The following is an 18,973-nucleotide window of genomic DNA, read 5'->3' on the forward strand; positions in this document are numbered from 1 at the left end:
GAACAAAAACCCAAAGTCATGTGTGTTCAGGATGGGGTTCCAGACCATACTGTGACACCCAATGGCCAGAGCACCACCTCTGATTTGTTATCCTTGAAGAAAAGGCTCCATTGTTCCAGACTATTCTCTGGGCAAACGGGATCTTGGGAAAACGCAGGTCCTTTACCCTAATCTAGGCCCTCACTCTTCTGAGTTAGACAAATTAGAGAGCGATGAGAGGCCTCTACTTTCAGGATACTTGGGGTTGTCCACAACAGACCCAGCCTTTGCCGCTAAGCAGATCCTGCAGCTTCAAGCAAGTTGCTTGCTCCGGAACAGGCCCGCCCCTGGCTGGAGCGAGTCTAGACTTGGCCTTGAAAGTGGGCGTGGCGGGGCAGGGGTGGTGGGCGTGACCCAGGACCGAGGTGGAGGCGTGGCTGGCCCCCGCGGGGCGTGGCCGGGCCTGGCCTGGCCCCAGGGGCGGGGACATGACCCGTGGGGAGGGTGAAGTGGGAGCAGAGCTGGGAGACGGAAAAGGCCCGGGAGTTTGCCTTGCGAAGGGTCCCAGAGGCGAAGGCGGCGCTTGGCGAGCGGAGGGCAGGCGCCCTGGAGCCTGAGCAGGTGCAGGAGCTGTAGGCCCGGTAGGAAGTGTGGGACTCGACGCCCGGGGGTGCCGGCCAGCGAGCTGTGCGCGCGAAGGCAGCGCCGTGAGGCCTGCGCTGGGCAAGGACGGAGCGGGGCCTGCGCTTGGGCTCTCCTGCCTTTGCCCGAGTGCCCGCGGAGGCTGCAAAGACGAGGTCCCGCCACGCTCGGCTTGGAGGCTGGGGGCCGAGGGCCGGGTTTGAGCGATGTGCGGTGGCTGGCGCTCCAGACTTCAAGTCTCTAAGCCCAGGAACTCAGCCTGGCGCTTCATGGTCTCTCATAAAGATTTTCCAAACACTTGCTAGCGCTTGGGTGTAGGGTGTGCTTGGTGCAGCGCATACCTGAGAGAGGACACCTGCGGGTGAGAACTTTCGCGTCGTCTGGGAGCACGAGTCCTTTGCTCTTTAAATCGTCTCTGTAGAGGAGAAAACCTACGGGCATTTATTCTTGTCCTGAAGGAGCTTCATCCTCCTTGTCACAGAGAATGAACGTCTCTAAGAAAAGAGACCTAGGGCTCTGCCATCCTGTGGGCCTGTTAAGTCTTATTTCCCGTGGACGGTCGTGATCCTTCCGGCCTGATGCAATTCTAGAAATAACCGACCCCCTCCAAAAGGAAATCTCTGTGCACACTGCAAAGAAAAAACACCAGACAACTTGCTGTTGGTAGCCAGCAACAACTTAATTTTCGTAGAGATCATTTGAACACCAAATTCAGAAAGTGCGATTGTACTTTGAAATTCGGTTTTCGTTTGTGGGACTAATGTTGCTTTAGTGTTATATAACTTACCTAGATAGACATAATATAGAGTAAAACAGCAAAACATTTTCTTTTCATTCCTTGATTTCAGAATCATAATAGTGGTATCCAACCTTGTATTGTTTGTTAGTAACAGTTGGTCAGCGCGGTGGGGGGGGGGGGGGTTTGAGCTTTAAGCAGTGTCATCACTTCTCACCCCTGAGGGGGTATGGTGGTACAGGTGGGAAGTTAAAGCCTTGAAGGGTTAAGCCACCCTGCAGGGAAGTTTATGGAAGAGAGGAAGGTGTGTGTGTGTGTGTGTGTGTGTGTGTGTGTATTCCTGACTCCAAGGCCATGGACTTGCTTCTTGGACCACATCAAACTTAACTACATGAGAACCTTGCCCCTTCTTCAGTGTGGGAAATTAGAGGGATTGCTGGATTAAAGAACTTTGGACCCATAATGAATAGAGTCTAATTGTAGTTCTAGTGCCAGCTCTGTGACTTTGTACAAGTTGCTTATCTTTCCTGAGCACGTAATTTATCTCTAGGTCTCTACTTGAGCTAATAATTTATGGATTTATAAATTAATTTATAAAATAATTTATGGAATTGTTTTATCAGTTGATATTTTTGGTCAAATTTAGTGTTGAAATGGCCAACTGGCTATGAAGGGCCTGTTTACTCCATCAAAAGAATACATTTTTTTTTTTAGGATTTATTTATTTACTTGAAAGAGTTACACACACAGAGAGAGAGAGAGAGAGAGAGAAGGGTCTTCCATCTGCTGGTTCACTCCCCAGCTGGCCTCAATGGCTAGAGCTGTGCCAGTCTGCAGCCAGGAGCTTCTTCCAGGTCTCCCACATGGGTACAAGGGCCCAAAAACTTGAGCCGTCTTCTACTGCTTTCGCAGACCATAGCAGAGCGCTGGATTGGAAGTGGAGCAGCCAGGACTCGAACTGGTGCCCCTATGGGATGCCAGCACTGCAGGCGGCGACTTTACCCACTACACCACAGCGCCGGCCCCAGGGATACGTATTTCATACCTCATTAGACACTGGGGTTCCAACAGAGGACTGGAAAAATGAGAACACCTGTCTCTTGGGGTTTTTATGATGTTTGGAAGTGAAGAAGTTAAAGGAAACAAAGAACGAATAAACAGATTAACACAGCTGCCTGTGGGGCACAGTGGCTAAGATGCCACTCAGGATGCCCTGCGATGGGTTTGAGCCCTGGCTCCACACTGTGGGAGGCAGCAGGTAATGCTCAAGTAGTAGGGTCCCTACCATCTATGTGGGAGACCTCATTGAGTTCCTGGTTCCTTGCTTTTCCAGCTTGGCCCAGCTCCAGCTGTTGTGGGCATTTGGGGAGTGAATTAGTGGATTGAAGATCTCTCTCTTTCTGTTGGCTTGTGTCTCTGCCTTTCAAGTAAGAAAGAAAAACAACTACAAAAAAAGAAAAAGAAAAACAGCTACAAATTGTAAGTGGAGTTGCAATCAAGGAAGATAGAGTGGGAAGCACTTTGGGTGTAGAGGTGAAGAGGAGGCCAGATCAGTTTAGATGCTGATTTAGAAGGATGAGAAACACCTAGTGATGTTCATTCATTTCTCTGGGAACTGCAGGGGTGGGAAAGGTATGAAAGAACTTGGTGTGTTCTGGAAACTTCCAGAGATCTTTGTGGCTGGAGCTTGGGTGATTGGTTCAGGATGAAGTTGGAAAGCAGAGTTGGAACCAGATCACCAGGGCTGTGTGCAGCCTGGAAAAGACTCTGGATTTTTTCTAACCTAACATCAGTAGGGAGCCACTGAAGGATTTGAGGCAGGGGGAATGATATAAAGGTGACTGTGGTGAAGCCCAAACGCAAGATCATGGTGGCATAGACAAGGGTAGTGGCAGTGGAGACAGAGGAAGTGGTTTTCAGATGCCACTTAATCAGTGAGGCCTTCTTAGCCAGCTCATTTAAAATAGTGCTCCTTGGGGTGGGCTTGGTGATGCTGTGGGTTGGGCCACCACTTGAGATGCCTGAATGCTATATCATAGTGCCTGGGATTGAGTCCTGCCTCTACTTCTTTTTTGCTGTTGTTGTTTGTCCTGTTTATGCAAAGTGTCCATTAGAAATGTTCTTTTTTTCTTAAAAAAAGATGTATTTATTCATTTGAAAGAGTTCACAGTGGAGGAGAGACACAGAGGGAAGGAGAGAGGGAGAGGGGGAGACAGAGAGAGAGAGAGAGAGAGACCTTCCATCTGCTGGTTCACTCCCCAAATGGCTACAAAAGCTGGAGCTAGACTAGTTCAAAGTCAAGAGCTTCTTCTGGATCTCCCTTGTAGGTGTAGGGGCCCAAGCACTTGGACCATCTTCCACTGCTCTCCCAGGAGTATTAGCAGGGGGCTGCATTGGAAGTGGAGCAGCCGGGTCTTGAATTGATGCCTGTATAGGATGCTGGCTTCTCAGATGGTGGCTTAACCCGCTGCACCATAACTCTGACTCCTCTTTTTTTAATGTTTTATTATTTTTATTAATATAAAGAAAACAGATTTCATATATTTCATAAGTACAGTTTCAAAAGATAACCATACTTCCCTCCCTCCCCACCTCCCAACCCCTTCTTTTCCTCCCTTTTTCTTTTCATTAATTTTTGCAGATAGAATTTTAAAACACTCTACTGCCTCCACTTTTGATCCAGCTTCCAGCAAATGAGCCTGGGAGGCAACAGAGGATGCTCAAGTTCTTGGGTTCTGCCACCCCCATGAGAGACATGGATAATGGTGTGGGCTCCTGGCTTTGGCCTGATCTACTGGATTTTGTAGGCATTTGGGGAATGAATCAGGAGATAGAAGTTCTTGTGCTCTCTCTCTGTGTCTCTCTCTTTTCTCTGTCTCTCTGGCGTTCAGTCAATCAGTAAATCTTTAAAACAAATCAGAAAAGAATCTTCCATATGCCATGTACTGTTCAAATTGCCTTACATGCGGTACTTTGTGCTTGCAATACCACCACAAGGTAGATTTTTAATAAACAAGCAAACACTGCAGCACCTCTCACACACCAAGGCATTCTCTATCATCCTGCTCACTTTATTTTTCCTCCGTATTGCTTATTCCCATATGGTATACTGTACATCTTGTTTGTAAAGTGTATTTGTAAACTCATTTTCCTAAGAACGTCAAGTACATGAGGATACAGTTTTTGCCAGTTTATGGCTGTTTCTCCAGCAGCTGATGCCATGCCTTATGTGAAGTGGGCTCTTAATTCATATTTATTGAATGAATGGTTTTGATAAATATTTTGGATTTTCATTCCATAGAATTCACTGATGAGTTGGAATTGTCAAAAATCAATAAAAAGAGGAAGATTAAGGAGTTACTAAATTGGTAGTCATCATGGGGAAATAGTAAATTCTCTTTGGAACATATTAAGTCTATGTTGTGTGGATTATTAACTGTTGCTATAGCGAAAGATATCCTATTAAAAGAACAAACATGTATTATCTCTCAGTGCCCATGGCCCTGGATTGGTTCTTCATGGCTTGGTTGGTTGGTTCTGGCCAAGGGTCTCTCATGAAGTAACAGTCTAGCTATTGGCCAGTGCTGCAGTCATCTTAAGTCATCTTAAGGTTGAAGCTGAGAAGTTTGCTTCTAGCTCTTTCATATGGCTGTTGAGAGAATGTAGCTGCCTGTTGGCTATAGACTTCAGGTGCTTATCACATGACCTTCCCTTAGGTTGGCCCATGATGTGTTTGCACTCAAAGTGAATTATCCAAGAGAAGAAGACATCCCAACAGAGAAGTGACAGTTTTTTTTTAGAACCAGAGCTCAGAAGTGGCATTCTGTTACTTCTGCTGTATGCTTCTGGTCACACAGACCAACTGTGGTACAGTGTAGGAGGGAAGTATTTAGGATGCGAACGCCAAGAGGGATGAGGTTTTGGGGGCTGTTGTAGAGGCTGTGACTTGTGTGGTCCAACAGATGTTGCTGTGGTTTGGATTTGGTTTTTTCTTCTGAAGATTCATGTGTTAGAAGCTTGGTCCCCAGTGTGATGGATCCAAGAGGTAGTGTAACCTTTAAGAGGCGGGGTCTAGTTGTACATACCAGATCATGGGGACATCAGCTTTGGTAGGGATTAATGTTTGTCTGTCAGGACTGGGTTCGGTCTTACAGGAGTGGATCAGTTATAAGTGGGTTGTTACAAAACAAGTTACTCCACACAGTCCCTCTCTTCTGCATGCACCACTCACCACTCCTGCATGTACTCCTCCTATATAATGGCATCCACTCTGGTGACATAGCCAGATCACCCTCACCAGAGGCCAATCACAGGTGTTCAGTCTCCAAAACTATGAATTAATAAACTTAATAAAAAAGTACCTGGTCTCTGATATTTTGTTATCTGGGCTACAGAGAATTATTTGAAAGTCATTAGTCATGATACATGTAGCCCCTGGAAATATCTAAGAAGGTCCAGGGATAGAATATATATAGAGAGAAGAGGACCTTAAACCCAGGCTCAAGGAGCCCAACATTGACAGGATGGAGGGGAGGTTCTAGCAGAGGAAGTAGTCAGTGAGGCAGGAGGAAACTCAGGACAGTGTCTGTTCCAGAGGTGACTTAAAGAGCTTTTACCTGACTGCCATGAAGGACAGAAGATACCTGGGACCTGGCTGAAGTGAAAAGCATTTCTGGAAAAAATCCAAAGTATTACAATGGGAAGTGTGAATAGTTAAATTTTAAGTCAGAAAGGAGCAGAGAACAGGAGAACACATCTTGTGTAGATAGAACATTCCTAGTCATTACAAGTCTGTCCATGCCTTTGTACTTAGTGCCTTCCTGGTCTGGAGTTTGGCCGCAGGATCCCTATGATTCTGGGTAAGTCAAGAATCCAATTCAAGGGTTTTAGTGACTCCTCTTGTAGTTAAACTTGAAGACAAATGATAAACTGTATAGCAGGGGAGGAGCTTGGAAAATGTCCACCCTTGCTTCCGTATGCTTTAAAGTGTTACTACGTGAGGAAGCTCTCTCTTCAGACATCTGAAATACCTCAGAAAATCATACAGGAACCGTGCTGAGAATTCTCAATGAAGCTATATCCTGCTCCCTACCCATTGACTGAAATGATTGTGAATTTTTTTTTCATACACCAAATGTAGCCTCATTCTGTTTGCTTTCCCTGCTTTTTCTAGTGTATTTTCAGTGGTCCAGGTTTTTCTCTGAAGATTTCTGTAACAAAAGTCTTCTCATTCATAAACATCCTCCCTCAGTTTAAAACAAAAAGGAAGAAAATACCTGGTCCCACCTGGCTACCTGGCATAAACTCGCCCTATGGTTATGAAGGTGTGTTTCTTGCAAGCTACATCCTCCTGAGTACCTCTGCCTGTTCAGTGTAGGAGTCTTGAGGCTTATCGGTACATCTGTTCCCTTCCCAATAGAAATGGCCATGTGAGTTGTTTGGCCAATGAAATACAAGTGAGGTGACATATGTCACTTTTAGGTGGAAGTTTTAAAAGCCAGTGAAAGCTTAGTCACAACCTCCCTCTGCTAAAGTGGCCACCCAGCTAGTGGGAACCATCATGGAGGGCCATGGAATGAGGACAGTGAGCAGTATCTCCTGCCTCTCACATTAGACTTGTCTGATGAGCTAGAGTTTAGACTCAGATTTAGTGATTTGTTACTGCAGTGTAACCTAGCCGGGCCTGCCCAACATGTTCAGGTGAGCTCTGAGGCACATGTGTCCAAGGATTTCTGCCTCCAGTTTTCCAAACATCTTGAGAGCCTCAGGGGAGGTGTTGCACATGGTTTGTCCTATAGTTAGCCCGCACCGGGGTGCTGTTCACTGCTTGGGATATTGCCTGAATCATCACCTCAAGAGGGAGTAAAGCAGATACTGGGCAGGTATCTTTCCCTGCAGAAGGGGGGTGTTCAGGATGTAGAAATGGGGAGTGGGAGGGCCCTTCCAGCCCAAGCAACATATACCTTCCTAGGTTATAGGTTCAAAACATGTGACTCAGTTGGTGTCTTCAAAACATGTCGCTTCATTCTGGCTTGGTCTGGCCCGTTTAGAGGACCATGTTGCTCGATAAGCCTTCGAGGAATATTGCTGACACACAGACTCTGCTGATTAGACTGTGCCTGTGTTCCTGTGCCTTCTCTCTGGCCTAAATCCTGCACTCTGGGTTTCATTATGGCTTAGGCTCCTCTTACAGTTGGAGAGACGACAGGTACCCAGGTTTCAGTACTGCTATAGTCAGCTTCATCATTTTAATCAAAGGTGGCAAATGTGGCATTTAGATGTTTAATTGCATTCTGTAAGAGCAGCTTACATTGAAGTGTAAAATATAGGCTCAGTGCCTGGAAGGCGTAGAAATTAAGGCTCACATTTTTATTAAAAAAAAAAAACACTGTGTAAATACATATTTAATTTTCAGTAAACTTTCAGTTATTCTAATACATAGGAATGTTCATGGGTGAAGTGTAAAGAGACAGTTTTTTCCCAATATAGTTATCAATGAATGCATTTCAGAAATTATTTTGTCACCAAAGACCATTTGAAACAAATTATCAGTTCTTACCATTGACTAGTTTCTTTATGTACAGCTTCAAACAGTATTTTAAATATGATTCCCTGGCTATTTTATTTTGGATGTAAGAGTATCAGACCTAGATTTTGCTCTGAACGTCCTGGAGGCAATGTGTTCACTCTTTCACTCTGACTTAAACAGAAGAGAAGCAAGAAGCTTTGGGCAGAGCTGTGCTGCATTCTTAGAGATGTCGGCTATAAATCCAGTCTCCCCAGAGGTTAGCAATCAAAGTTCTCCCCCTCTCGAACTCATGCAAGTGATATGATGATGATAAATTGCTTGGACATGACTGCCCCAAGCACTCGTGTGATGAATTATGTGGTTCAGGACATGACCAAAGATTGTGTATTGTCAGTCTGCCATACGGAGTATTGGCAATATTCATAAATAGCCTTCTGCCAATTCTGGTCTCTGCTTTGCATATTAAATTAACTGTTTCCATAGGTCATGGTTCTTAATTCGTATTCACCTCTGACTTCCACAGAATTCACTTAGTCAACCTTTTGTATTTTCTGTTCTCTATTCATTAAAAAAGTGTGGGGTATGCTCAGTTGTATATACAGTAAACATTGTCTTTTTCAAGAAACTGGTAAAATAGTAATTATTTCACTAAATCCAGAGTACTAATAGCTTATCTTTCAGTGCTAAATTGGATAATTATTTGGTGTCTAGAATGCACTTTGAAGAGCATATTGGTAAATAATGCTGTTAATTTAATGCTTTTTGTGTAGTCAAAAAGCTGTGTAGCCACAAAATCTTCAATATTAGTGTGTATCAAAAATAATTCTTGATGTTATGTACCATTTTCAAAATTTTGTGTGTTGATTTTTAAACCAATTTTGATATTTTCATCAACTCGTTATCTCATTCTTAGCACCTCCACATTTTTACATGTCTTGTCCACAGCATTCTTTGCATATCTGTAAAGTTAAATGTTAACAGTGTTACTTTCTGAAAGTTTAGGGGAAAGGGAAAACCTAAACCCTAGTTCAGGGCTTTTTCCTACCACCCAACTTCTATGTATGTTGTTTGATATTTGCTTATTTTTTCAATAAGTTTTTCTGTTATGCCCTAACAAAAAATTAAAATCCTGATTTATTTAGTCTGATTCCATACCCTGAGCTGTCACTTCAGTGTCATCAAAATGTATCCTGATTATACAAAGTACAAGAAAAAGGTAATATATTTGAGTCAAATTGACATTTGGAGATTTATTGTTTATAGCCCTTGTCTGTACTCTTGAGGAACAGTGATTTTCCTGCTTATGGTATTGAATTCTCTATTTAGTGGAGGGTCAAGCTTGTGATTATAAAATAAACTGGAAGTGTGTTGTTGTAAAAAGAGAAAAAATAAGAAAGGAAGCAGGAGCATGGGTGGGAAGTATCATTATGCTCTTAAGTCTATATATATGAAATTCGTTCACATTATATACATTTTTAATGTATCAAAAAGGGTTAGGTTGAATTGCACATTTCTGGCCATTCCCCTCTTTATTTTTTCTTTCTTTCTTTTCTTTTCTTTTCTTTTTTTTCTTTTTTTTTTTTTTTTTTTTTGACAGGCAGAGTGGACAGTGAGAGAGAGAGACAGAGAGAAAGGTCTTCCTTTGCCATTGGTTCACCCCCCAAATGGCCGCTGCGGCCGGTGCATTGTGCTGATCTGAAGCCAGGAGCCAGGTGCTTTTCCTGGTCTCCCATGGGGTGCAGGACCCAAGCACTTGGGCCATCCTCCACTGCACTCCCTGGCCACAGCAGAGAGCTGGCCTGGAAGAGGGGCAACCGGGACAGAATCCGGGGCCCCAACCAGGACTAGAACCCGGTGTGCCAGTGCCGCAAGGCAGAGGATTAGCCTAGTGAGCTGCGGCGCCGGCCCCCCCCCCCCTTTATGTTTAATATTTATTTGAAGGACTGTTAGAGAAAGGGAGATTCAGAGATCTTCCATCTACTGGTTCACCCCCCAAATGGCTAAAAGAGCTAGGGCTGGGCCAGATGGAAGCCAGGAGCCTAGAGCTTCTTCCAGATCTCTTACATGGGATCAGGGGCCCAAGTATTTGGACCATATTCCGCTGCTTTTCCAGGCACATTATCAGGGAGTTGGATCAAAGAGGAGCAGCCCAGACTCAAACTGGTGCTCATATGGGATGCCAGCATTGTAGGCAGCAGCTTAATCCACTTCGTCACAATACCAGTCCCACTGGCCAGCCCTTTCAACATATTTTCTGTTTACTCTGTGGTTCTAGAATCCCCATGTTCTTCTTCTCCTTCCTCCTTTCTCCTTTCTTCTTCTTCTTTTTAATTTATTTATTTCAAAGGCAGAATGAGAGAGAGAAAGAGAGGGACAGAATCTTCTATCTACTATTCTTCTTCCCAAATGGCCACAATGGCCAGGACTAAAAAGGGCCCAGGTCAGGAGCCTGGAGCTCTATCGGGGTCTCCCACATAGTGGGAGTACTTGGGGCATCTCCTGTTGCCTTCCCAGGCACGTTAGCAGGGAGCTGGTTAGGAAGAAGCCAGGACTCAGCAGGTGCTCTGATATGCAATGGTGGCAGGGCAGGCCCCGGCTTAGTTCAGTGCATCACAGTGTCATCACCTCCCTAGGTGTAATTAAAGCCATTTCTGTAGCTTTAATTTCTGAGCTTCTGTAGCTCCCATTATTAACTATTGAATGTACTTCAAAAAGTTCATGGAAAAATGAAATTACAAGATACGCTTTATTTTGGTATAAAAAATTTATTTTAATTCACGCATAGTTTTTCCATAATACACATTCTCAGTGAACTTTCTGAAGATGTTGCACCAAAATAAACTTAATTTTTAATTCCATTTTCCTGGTGCTGTTTGAAATCTCATGTTCACTTGCTGAGGCTGATAAAATTCCCATGATAAAATACCACAAACTGGGGGGTGTCAACAGCAAAACTGCATTTCCTCCTGGTTCTGGTGACTGGAAGCCTAAGATCTGCAAGCTTGACTCCTTCCAAGACCTCCCTCCTGGGCCTGTGGGAGCCCCTCTTCTCTCCCTGTGTCTTCCCATGGCCTCCCTTCTGGGCCTGCCTGTGTGCCAGTCTCCTCTCCTCGTCAGGACACTAGTCCTGTTGGATTAGGGCTGCCCTTAATGGCTCCGCAAAGCCTCTGTTGCATTGGGAGGTGCTGAGGGTTAGGGCTGCAGCACATGAATTGTTGGGGCCATAATTCTGCCCACAGCACTGACCTGCGGTAGTTATGGGCTCTGAAGCTACCAGTTTGGGGAGAGTTTTTAATTTAATTTTTATTTTGTTTTTGCCTAATTTGAGCCGCCAGGTGATGATCGCAGATCTCTGGAGGGTCCACTCCGTTCAGGAGCTTCTCCTTAACATTATTTGGAGGAAAATTTTATACTTGTGAATTAAAACATTGAAATGATTAGAAAAAAATGGAAGCAACATTACTAAATAAGTTGGATAAAGTATATTAAGTAAACAAAGAATGCACAGAATCAAACTATGATCTTTGCTATAACAACATGCAGAGATTTTCAGCCAGAATTTTCTCTCTGGATTAAAACCTTTGCCATGATTCCTCCTTATGCTTACACCGTCGAAAAGGGCAGAACAGAGGCAGACGTTGGTGTAGTGAAGACACTGGGATGTGTGATTCCCCATCAGATTGCCTGGGTTCGAGTCTTGGCCCCGCTCCCAATTCTAGCTTCCTGCTAGTGCTCACCCTGATTGGCAGCAGGTGATGGCTCTAGGACTTGGGTCCCTGCACCCATGTTGGAGTTCCTAATTCCTGGCTTCAGCCTGGCCCAGCTCTCGCTATTGTGGGCATGTGGCAAGTGAACCAGCAGATGGGTCCCCATCCATCTGTGTATCTGTCTGCCTGTCTGCCTTTCAAATTACTTTTGAAAAAGAACAAAATTATTCAGAGTAAGTTGTGTTCCTATCTCAGCTCTCCTTCCTTAAGGTGGCATCTGGTGCTCATGTAGCTTTAGTATGCTGTGCATTATTGTCCCCATATCATCAACTGAAAATGTCTAAGAGTGCAAAAAAGTCTCTTAAGAGAGCTGTGAGCCTAAGAAGCTAGAAAATCTCCGACATTTAAAGCAAAAAAATTGGGAAATGGGAAAGCATGAAAGAGTAGAGTTTGTCCATTATTGGTCCTCGTCTGCCATGCCTACTGTCGAGGATTCTCGAAAGCCTGCCTGAGTTCCTTCAGAATAGAATAATAGGGGTTTTCTAATCCTTAAAAAATCTTTTGTAGTAAATTGATAGGCAGAAATCTTTAGAGGATTGTTATATGGATATGTAAGAGTATGTTAATAATATTTGGGGGTAAATGATTGGCAGTTTTAAATAGGCTGTGAAATAATTCTCCCTTTCAAAATTGTTGTAAGTTGGAATTTATTGTGGAAGCTGAGTGAGGGCTATCTGTGTGTGTGGGGGGGGGGGGGGTAGTCATTATACTATTTTCTCTACATTTGTGAATTTTTTAGTATGTCCCTATTACAAACTTTAAATAAAAGAATATTTGAAAAAAAAGAAGAAATGAAACAGAGTCTCCTGGGATGTAAAAAGGTATACATGTTGGCCAGCACCGCAGCTCACTAGGCTAATCCTCTGCCTGCGGTGCTGGCACCCCGGGTTCTAGTCCCGGTTGAGGCGCAGGATTCTGTCCCGGTTGCTCCTCTTCCAGTCCAGCTCTCTGCTGTGGCCTGGGAGTACAGTGGAGGATGGCCCAGGTCCTTAGGCCCTGCACCGGCATGGGAGACCAGGAGAAGCACCTGGCTCCTGGCTTCGGATCGGCACAGTGTGCTGGCCGTAGCAGCCATTGGGGGGGTGAACCAATGGCAAAGGAAGACCTTTCTCTCTCTCTCTCTCTCTCTCACTGTCCACTCTGCCTGTCAAAAAAAAAAAAAAAGGTATACATGCATATGTTAGAATATACACGTTTAGGTAAAATGTGGTTGCTCCATAGGAAACTATTATTAAACCTGTGCTAAGAATGCCTAGGGCCATTTTTCCTGGTGTCAGCCTCGCTGGTCTGATACAGGTTTTGATCATGGTCTGGCGCATGCACGTCTGTTGTCTCCATGAGTCAGTGTCTTTCTGCCAGTTGGAATTTCCCAGGCTGCCAGGTAGCAGCTTCTCTGTATTCAGTCTCTGCCTTAACAGACTGCATTCACCACTGTGCAAATCCACTGAACACAGGAATGGAAGAAACCACTTGCCGCCAGTGCACCATGGCTGGCTGGTACCTTCCGATCAATACCAAAAAAAAAAAAAAAAAGCCTCTGCTATTGCAGGAGGGGCCTTAGGGCTTCGAGCTGACAGTAGGCAAGAAAAGCTCTCCCCCGAGTTCTTCAGAGGAGTGATGTTCTGAAGCCCTACTTTCCACCCAAGTTCTCCCAGCCTCCACATCCGGGATTGGAAAGGTCATGAACCGCACTTGCGAGTCTCGTGTTGCCGTGTGGAGTCTCCGGCTTCACAGATTCCCTTTTGCTCCTTGTGCTGCTTTGCTTCGAACTTGCTCCATTTTCATTCAGCAAAGTGCATCTTCAAGGGTGTTCCTCTTTTGCCTGTGTAAATTCACTATTCTGCAGCAGCTCAGTGTGTAAGTTGTAAAGGATACAGTGTTTCAAGTGCCTACAACATTGAGACTGACTTTGCAGCCATATTTGATCTGGGGTATGTATAGGGAGGGACAAGCCAAGATAGAGTCATAAAACTGCCTTTTGGCATTTTTCGTTCCTCCCAGGCAATCTCTTTTCACTTTTTGTCCATCTGTATATTTCAGCAGAGAGCTCAAAACATTTCGAGCTGGGGGTCTCAAGTGCAAAATGATCACCATGAAAATTCTATGTTGTTCTATTTGCTTATTTCACTTCATATAATTGTTAGAATTGTAATATATAAAAGAACTTATGCAGTTTCTTAGCATTTAGTGATACTTCATGAACATTTGCTACTGCTTATTCTTGCTTTGATGAAGTAAAAAAGATTAATATCTAAATTTCTTTTTTTGGATTGACCAAATCAAGATTGTAAATTATTTTATGTGAAATTTTCATAATGCAACATGTAGTGATGCTGTAGTTTTTGTGAGCCAATTTCTGCTTCTTTATTTTTATTTTTGTGTTAGTAGCACTTTGGCCAAAATAAGTTTGCATTAATTATATTTTGTATAAAATATAATGTGATCATTTCACAACATTAAGAAGGGTTTCTTACATGTCATTTCTATACAGAGTGGTATATTAAGTTTTATTCTATAAATATTGGAAAGCTTGTTAAGTAGCTGTGCTATCTCTGACCATAATGCCTTGATCCATATTCTTTATAAGATACATCATACTTAGATTTTTATGCCAACATCGTTTAAAACCATGTCAACAGTTATAGAATTAATAAAAACGTCTGAGAGTTAGAATTGGATACTACCCTTCTCTGTATAATCAGAAATCAAGATTATATTTCTGATGAGTCTGAGAGAATATTACCCCCAGAAAAGGAGTTAGTTCTTTAATAGATGAAAGAAAATGAATGTGTTAGAAAACATTGTAGAGCTGTTGAAATGCCCTTTAATTTTCACAAGCTCAGTATAAATTCATCAGTTCTTGTCTAACTTGATTTATTCTCATATCAAGTGTGTTTGCTGTGTCTATGTGCTGCCTTTGCCACTAATTACTTAACATTTTTCTTAAACTGATCCACTCTTTTTACTTTAGCCTCATCCTAAGCAGTAATACTCATGAAATCACAGGCTTGTACCCACAATACTTCTCTTTCTAAAATGCAGCAAAATAAGCAATTATCTGTTAGAAACATTTTAAAATGTGTTTATACCATCTAAAATCAGTTTTAACCAGCAATGGTCTAAATCACACTTTTTGAAAACACTGACAAAAGTCAAGCAGATTGTTCACAATTTTTAAAAATTATTTTACCATCCACTACAAAATAAAATAATTTTTGGTTGCTTGACAGAATTTTCAGAATGTTTTTTTCAATTGTACTGTGATAAGTAAAAACTTTAAAAACTGTGTAAACACCCTGTCTTTGTAGTTGTATATGCATTCATATAAACATATACACATAATGGATCATTTTAGGTGTTACTTGGGAAAGAGCCAACAGTTTTCAGTTGCTCAGTCAGTCATGTATTGAAGAGCCAGTAAAACTTCTATTATTTTATACTTGTGCCTCTACTTTCTTCTTATTCACAGCATTAAGGAGACAAGCAGTATAAAGGGCGATAATAAATATTCAGCAATCCGGAACTTCTGGGTTGCGAGGCACTTTTATTTCATTCATCTGTTAGTACTAATCTGTTGTTTACACTAAATACTGTAGTGTGGTTTGCCAAAGGGACATCAGACAAAGAATTCTTACAAGGAAAATATCAATAGGTTTCACATTCCTTGTATAGACATGTTCTACTTTTCTGTAGCATACATCACTATATGTCTATTTCTTTCCTATTTAAACAAATTGAAGTGTTGGGAAAGCCACTGCAGAAGCCAGTTAACACCTCTCTACATAGAATCATAGAGTTTATGTATGGGAGTACCTGTATGTATTTCTTTTTATATTCCACAATTGATGTTATTTTTATTTCATTCATAAAGAACCGAAGACACGGACACCGGAGCCAAAGAATACTCCTCTTTCCCTCTTGCATTCATTTACAAGGTGCATTAAGCCAGTGTTTACTTGCAGCATATCCATGAGCTGCTTTTATACAACGCAAATTCAACCTGCATCCACGTGCATCTATGTTGTCGTTAGGCAGTGCACATCACCAGTTCCCCTCCCTTGTCTGCAAGGGACATGGAGGTCACCTCCAGGTCTATTCCCCTGGTCATCTTCTATAGTAGTCCTTCCAAAAGTTCTTGGGAAGAGAGAGTAAAATGGAGATGAGTCAGCATAAGGAAGTTCCCACTGCGTTAACCCTATAAAAAAACTGGCTTTCAAATGATTCTAGAAAAAGCCAATCTTTTAACTTTAAACTTTAAAGTTGTTATAATTTTTTAAGATAGATCTTCCATCTGCTGGTTCACTCCCCAGATAGCCCCAACAGCCAGGGCTGGGCCAAGCCGAAGCCAGGAGCCAGAACTCCATCTTGATCTCCTATGTAGGTGATAGGGCCCCCAGCACTTATGCTACCTTCCACTTCCTTTCCAGGCACAGTAGTAGGGAGCTGAATCAGAGGAGGTACAGGCAGGACTGGAGCAGCTGCCTTCATGGGATGCTGGCTTTGCACGCAGCAGCGTAACCCACTCCACCACATTGGTCCATGTTATTTCCTTTTTTGACAGTTTTCAAGTGACTAGTTCAGATGGAAATGTAGAGGTGATGTCATGGGAAATAGGGCCATTTTATCAAGGCCTCTTTCTGCATGCTCATCTTGGTGTTGGCTGGCTGTCTCCTCTGACAACAGTAGCTCTTTTCTCGCTGGTAGAGGAGGCACCTACTTAAAGGAAAATCCACGCCTTCCTTTTAGTCTGATACAGAACTCATCCTGTATCTGTTCAGTCCAAATTGCTTTTGCTCAAAACAATCCGCAGGCTAACGTGACTGCTTTTGGGTGGCATAGTCTGATCTTTCAGAGGGTACTCATGCAGAAACAATGAACCCTAAACTAATGGACAACTGTTTTTACTGACATCATGCAAGCTTGATGAATATTGTAAATACTGGTGGAAATGGATTGCCAATATCAGCATTGACTTAATGTTGATTTCCTCAATCAGATGGAAGGAACTTTTAGAGATCACTTTGTTCAGTGGCTTTGTTTTATTAATGAGAAAACTGCGGTCTATAATGTAAGTGGTTTTCCAAAGACACGCTTCATAAATCAGCTTTACTTGTAACATGTATACAGTTGGTAAGGTTCTGACTTGTCTTCTTCTTGGGGAAGTAGTAATATGTTCAGAAGACCGTTATGCTATCCTGTCTGTATCCATTCTTCCATTTGACAATGGTTTACAATTTTTGGTGGCATTCAAGATATTTTATAGCTGGTGGCTATTGTTTGTAGCAGTAAAAGATTGACCTATTGAATTAGGTAATTAACCTATTGAATCAAGAATTTCTGTTGAATGAGAGAAAAAATACCCTAATGTTTGTTTTTCTTTTTTGAAGGTTTTGTTTTTATTTATTTGAGAGGCAGGGTGACAGAAAGGGATGGAGGTTGTCCATCAACTTGTTCACTCCCCAAATTAACACAACATCTGGGGCTGAGCCAAGTCAAAGCCAGGAGACTAGAACTCTATGCATGTCTCCCATATGGGTGGCAGAGTCTCTACTATGGGAACCATTATCTCCTGTGTCCCAGGTGTGTTAGCAGGAAGCTGGATTTGAAGCAGAGGTGGGACTTGATCCCAGGAACTCTGATATGGGATACAAACACCACAAGAGGAAGCTTAACCTGCTGTGCCACAATACCCCACCTTAACCTTTTTCTAAGCGTCAAAATGTTTTAACCATAATAAATATAATTTCTGTTCAAATATATGTGGGTTTAAACATTCCAAGTTCCTGATTTTTAATCTATGGTTATACCTAATAATAAAGCAGGTAATAAAAAAACCTGATAAATGCAGTAAAAGTATATTTTGATATCAACACATAATAAAAATTCACGAAAGGAGTTATTGTAAAGAATAAGCCAAGAAGTTGAGAGCTTAATTTCAGGTGATGCCTCACCAAGAACTAAGAGAAGATTCAGGTAGCAAGTGCAATGACGACTTTGCCTATGAAGTTAAAAATATCTTCGGAGGGAAGGACAGCTAATTTTGTTTATGTAATAGGTTTATATTGCTCCACAGTTTGTTGATAAAGGCAGCTTTGAGCTTTCAGAAAGCATATCTTCATCCTTTCTGGGTTCCAATTTAGAAAGTGTTATTACTTCTTTTCAGAAACTGAACCACGTAGTAGTTCTGAGGTCTCCCAGGCACCCACACTCCAAGAAATGGAAAATTAGCGACCATTATCCCTTCAAAATGCTGTTATTTGCCATAGCCAAGGAGGCAAGCAATCTTTAATAATACGGGAATTGCCAGCGGTTCACTCTTCTGCTGTTAGGGCTACCAGAGACTGCGTTTCAAATCTGTTCCCTGTGTTTTCAGCCCCACAGCAGCTCTGAAACCTCTGCATTCTTTTCAGTCAAGTTAATTTATTCATCCATCTACAAACGTTTATAGAATGCCTGCTCAGGGCCAGCCGTCGTGCTAGACGCTGACTGTGACGTTTGCTCTCACTTCAACACTGAGCAGAGACAATTCCTTAAGAGTTAAGATAATCTATTTGCAATTCTCCTGTGGTCTCCCCAGAGAATGCCAGAGGATTAGAGGCCCCCCAGATGAACACAGCATCCTGCCAGTCTCTGCCCTGTGTACCATTTGTCATTGACACACGATAGTCATTGTACACCACGCTTTCATCTATGGAAACGATGCAAGGAGGCTGTTGGGGGCTGGGCAGTGCTTTTCCAAGCAGGAGTTTCTCTTCCTGCACCTTGCTCTGATGTTTCAGGAGAACAGCTCTGCCCACTCTTCTCTTGCCAGTAAAGGATGGGTGTAGCTTCCATTGTCGCCACTGAAAGCAGTAGCTGCACCTGCTGTGAAGACGTGTCCAGCCTCAGAACAAGTTCTGCTTGCTTCCTTTGGGAGCATGGGGTCATGACTGCATCTTTTTGGCAACCTTTCTGCCTCCAGGGTCAGTGAATACAGAGCTGCCAGCCAAATTCTTACCAACCCCAGTAATGTGCACTCCACCTCTGCCGCATGGTGGTCTGTACTTTGTTTAACCCTTTAGTTTATTACTAAACATTTGCTCGTTAGGAAACCTTGCTTGGTTATTCTCAGCACTATGTATCGCCAGTGACTTCACAGTTCATTTTTTCTCATTGTGTTTACCTGTATGCTGTATGTAATTTGCTGTAAACTGATTGAAATGTGAACTCCTTGAGGACAGGGACCACATCTACTTTTTCTTTCTATACCACAAAGAGGGTCTGACCCAGTTTATTAGTGTGCTATGAGTCCTGGGCAAACAAAGAAGAAAAACAAAATTA

At 42.9% G+C, this 18,973-nt stretch overlaps 1 protein-coding gene across 2 annotated transcripts in view; it reads left to right on the forward strand.

The window, feature by feature from the left end:
• The first annotated feature begins 434 nt into the window (after window positions 1-434).
• Window positions 435-18,973, forward strand: part of PTER (phosphotriesterase related) — a 77,803-nt gene continuing 59,264 nt past the window's right edge. Inside the window, exon 1 of one of the 2 annotated variants that reach the window (XM_008268303.4) lies at window positions 435-620. The gene's annotated coding sequence lies outside the window, so the exon portion shown is untranslated. The remainder of the gene's footprint in view (window positions 621-18,973) is intronic. The other variant, XM_008268304.4, reaches the window with a different exon arrangement.

The sequence above is a fragment of the Oryctolagus cuniculus genome, chromosome 13, assembly GCF_964237555.1.
Source record: "Oryctolagus cuniculus chromosome 13, mOryCun1.1, whole genome shotgun sequence".
NCBI classification, from domain to species: domain Eukaryota; kingdom Metazoa; phylum Chordata; class Mammalia; order Lagomorpha; family Leporidae; genus Oryctolagus; species Oryctolagus cuniculus.